Here is a 4580-nt window from a genome sequence, read left to right on the forward strand (position 1 = left end):
TATGGAATGTAAAGAGCAATGGTATTTGAGATAATAAGGCTTAAGTCATTAATGAGATTTGCTTCAATCCTAATGTGTAAGCACCAAGAGCAGTGCTTTCCAAAGTCTAGAAAACTTATTTTTTTTTTTTTTTGAGGAAGATTAGCTTTGAGTTAACTGCTGCCAATCTCCTCTTTCTGCTGAGGAAGATTGGCTCTGAGCTAACATCCATGCCCATCTTCCTCTACTTTATATGTGAGATGCCTACCACAGCATGGCTTTGCCAAGCGGTGCCATGTCCGCACCCAGGATGCGAACCAGTGAACCCTGGGCCGCCGAAGCTGAATGTGCACACTTAACCACTGTGCCATCAGGCAAGGCCCCGTATGTTATTTCTTGACTGTCACCACATACGTGCTCCCCTTCACCCCCTTTGCCTACCCCCTACCCCTCTTCCCCTGGTAACCACTGAACTGTTTCCTCTGTCCATGTATTTGTTTATATTCCACATGAGTGATATCATCTGGTGTTTGTCTTTCTCAGTCTGGCTTATTTTGCTGAGCATAATTCCTTCTAGGCCCTTCCATGTTATTGAGAATGGGATGGATTTGTCTTTTTTTCTGGCTGAGTAATATTCCATTGTAATGGAAAATGGAGTAATATATATATAGCGCGTCTTCTTTATCCAATCATCAGTCAATGGGTACTTGGGTTGCTTCCATGTATTGGCTATTGTGAATAGTGCTGCAATGAACACGGGGTGTATATGTTACTTTGGATTGTTGATTTCAAATTGTTTGGGTAGATACCCAGTAGTGGGATAGCTGGGTCATATGTTAGTTCTATATTTACTTTTTTGGGGAATCTCCATACTGTTTTCCATAGTGGCTGCACCAGTTTGCATTCCCACCAGCAGCGTATGATGGTTCCCTTCTCTCCACACCCTCTCCAACATTTGATTTTTAGTCTTAGCGATTATAGCCATTTTAACAAGCGAAGGTAATATCTTAGTCTAGTTTTCATTTGCATTTCCCTGGTAATTAGTGATGTTGAACACCTTTTCATGTGTTTATTGGCCATCTGTGTATCTTCTTTGGAAAAATGTCTGTTCATCTTCTCTGCCCACTTTTTGATTGGGTTGTTTGCTTTTTTATTATTCAGTTGTGTGAGTTCCTTATATATTATGGAGATTAACACCTTGTCAGATATAGGATTTTCAAGTATTTTCTCCCAATTGGTGAGTTGTCTCTTTGTTTTGATTCCAGTTTCTTTTGCCTCGCAGATCTTTAATCTTATGAATTCCCACTTGTTTATTTTTTCTTTTGTTTCCCTTGTCTGAGAAGACATGGTATTTGAAAAGATCCTTTTTAGTTTGATGTCAAAGAGTATACTACCTATATTGTCTTCCAGGAATTTTATAGTTTCAGGACTTATCTTCAAGTCTTTGATCCATTTTGAGTTTATTTTTCGGTATGGCGTGAGATAGTGGTATACCTTCATTCTTTTGCATGTGGCTGTCCACCACTTATTGAAGAGACTATCTTTTCTCCATTGTATGTTCTTGGCTCCTTTGTCGAAGATTAGCTGTCCGTAGATGTGCGGTTTTATTTCTGGGCTTTCGGTTCTGTTCCATTGATCTCTGTGCCTGTTTTTGTACCAGTACCATGCCATTTTGATCACTATGGCTTTGTAGTACGTTTTGAAGTCAGGGATTGTGATACATCCAGCTTTGTTCTTTTTTCTCTAGATAGCCTTATCAATTTAGGGTCTTTGCTCTATTAGATTCTTTGCTCTATTTCTGTGAAGAATGTCATTGGGATTCTGATTAGGGTTGCATTGAATCTGTAGATTGCTTTGGGTAGTATGGACATTTTAACTATGTTTATTCTTCCAGTCCATGAGCAAGGAATCTCTTTACATCTCTTTATGTCATTATCAATTTCTTTCAGTAATGTCTTATAGTTTTCATTGTATAAGTCCTTCACATCCTTGGTTAAATTTATTCCTAGGTATTTTATTCTTTCAGTTGCGATTGCAAATGGAATTGTATTCTTGCATTCTTTTTCTGTAAGTTTGTTATTGGAGTATAGAAAAGCAACTGATTTTTGTAAGTTGATTCTATACCCTGCAACTTTACTGTAGTTGTTGATTATTTCTATTAGTTTTCCAATGGATGTTTTTGGGGGTTTTCTACATATAAGATGATGCAAATATCAAGAGTTTCACTTCTTCACTTCTCTATTTGGATTCCTTTTATTCCCTTCTCTTGCTCAATTTCTCTGGCCAAAATCTCCAGTACTATGTTGAATAAGAGTGCTGATAGTGGGCATCCTTGTCTTGTTCCTGTTCTCAGGGGGATGGAACTCAGTTTTTGCCCATTGAATATGATGTCGGCTATGGGTTTTTCATATATGGCCTTTATTATGTTGTGGTAATTTCATTCTATCCACATTTTGTTAAGAGTTTTTTTATCATAAATGGCCTTTGGATCTTGTCAATTGCTTTCTCTACATCAATTGAGATGATCAGGTGGGTTTTATTCCTCAATTTGTTGATGTGGTATATCACGTTGATTGATTTGCAGGTGTTGAACCATCCCTGTGTCTCTGGTATGAATCTCACTCGATCATGATGTATGATCCTTTTGATGTATTGCTGAATTCGGGTTGCTAAAATTTTGTTGAGGATTTTTCATCTATGTTCATCAATGATATTGGCCTGTAGTTCTCCTTTATTGTGCTGTCCTTGTCGGGCTTTGGTATCAGAGCGATGCTGGCCTCATAGAATGTGTTAGGAAGTGTTTCATCTTTCCTAATTTTTTGGAATAGCTTGAGAAGGATAGGTATTAAATTCTCTCTGAAAGTTTGGTAGATTTCCCTAGGAAAGCCATCTGGTCCTGGGGTTTTATTCTTTGGGATACTTTTGATTGCTGTTTCAATCTCTTTCTTTGTCATAGGTCTGTTCAGATTGTCTGCTTCTTCTTGACTCAGCTTTGGGAGGTTGTAAGAGTCTAAGAATTTATCCATTTCCTCTAGGTTATCCATTTTATTGGCATATAGTTTTTCATAGAATTCTCCTATAACCTGTTGTATTTCAGTGGAGTCTGTTGTTATTTCTCCTCTTTCATTTCTGATTTTGTTTGTCTGAGCTTTTTCTCTTTTTTTCTTTGTAAGTCTGGCTAGGGGCTTGTCAATTTTATTAAAAATTTTGAACGTTTCACAAATTTGCATGTCATCCTTGTGCTGGGGCCATGCTAATCGTCTCTGTAGTGTTCCAATTTTATTATAAGTGCTGCTGAAGTGAGCACCATACTTCTATTTCTTCTGCTCCTTCAGGTGTATATTTAATACTTGCCACAAAAATAGTTCAGGAGGAGGTTATTACTTTACAACTCAGAAAGGCCATTAGATAGATAGATAGATAGATAGATAGATAGATAGTAGACAGATGATAGATAGATAGATAGATAGATAGACCAACTGATCAACCCTGGAAAATTACGTGTCAACCACCGGACTTTGTCTGGTTTTATCTGTAGTACTTTTTATACTTACTTTTCTGCTCATCAGAGATTATTCTAATGACCCGCCAAATGATGAAAGAAAACAGAGATCATAGCAATTCATGTTCATGTATAATTGCATGTAAAATGTATTCACTTTATTTCACTTTGCTTTTGAAATCATAAAAACACCGTTAAAGGATCAGAACATTTTTTTCTCCTCTTTGGAAGCTTACAACACTCTTAAAAAGTATTGAATTTCGCATCAGTACTAAGGAGGGTTTCTGAGGTGCTACAAGGTGTCTTAGTTTGGGATACTGGGGAAGCTAACCCTGAGATAAGAATTCTAGCGACACTGTTTTAGCTGGGAGGGCAAGAAACAAAGTTGGAGGCCTGAGGATTGGAAACAAAGAAGGGGAATAGTCATTGAAAGCTTAAACAAAAAGATATTATTTAGTCAACATCCACTGAGCGACTGGAACTTAAACCCACCAGGGAACTTGAGGAAATGGTGTAAATTATATTTTTTCAGTGTTATCCCCCTGGAGGGATGAAGCAGCTGAACTTTTATACATTAACGCCTTTCAGTCAACAGTTAAGGAATGATCCTAGGACTGTTCATTTCCAGGAACTTACGGCCTGCCATGAGCTGATAGTGATCTTCTATGGTTGACATAAGTCCTTGGGCGCAGAGAAATAGATCCTGGCAGCTGGAAATCTGCTGAAGCACATTGAAATTTATGAGGGGTTTAGGTGTGGCCCTGTCCTGTTTCATCACTCAGATCCTTTTGTGCTCCAAATTAAATTCCCTCCATCCTATCATTACTTCTTCAAGGTGATAACAAATCACCATTTCTAAGGATACTTATAACAAGAGGATTAATGAGCAAAAGCCACAGTTCTCTCTGATGTAATCAGCAGTGAAGTCACAACTGATATTCATACCCCTCTTTTCTCACCCATTTTACAGTCCCTTTACCTCCAAACAACAATTGTCCTGTTCTAGATTTCTTGCCAGTGAGGTACCCTCAGTGATGTGCTGATAATTGCTTCACAACTGGCTCCCAAACCATACTTCCAAACAACGTTAGTTGATATG

The 4580-nt window shown here is 37.9% G+C and overlaps 1 non-coding gene across 1 annotated transcript; it reads right to left on the minus strand.

The window, feature by feature from the left end:
- Nucleotides 1–3179: 3179 nt before the first annotated feature.
- LOC124249238 (U6 spliceosomal RNA) lies at nt 3180–3286 on the minus strand. The gene has a single exon (XR_006891309.1). It is a non-coding gene; the product is annotated as a U6 spliceosomal RNA (small nuclear RNA).
- Between the last annotated feature and the right edge of the window lie 1294 nt (nt 3287–4580).

Source organism: Equus quagga, chromosome 12 (genome assembly GCF_021613505.1).
Source record: "Equus quagga isolate Etosha38 chromosome 12, UCLA_HA_Equagga_1.0, whole genome shotgun sequence".
Classification (NCBI taxonomy): Eukaryota; Metazoa; Chordata; class Mammalia; order Perissodactyla; family Equidae; genus Equus; species Equus quagga.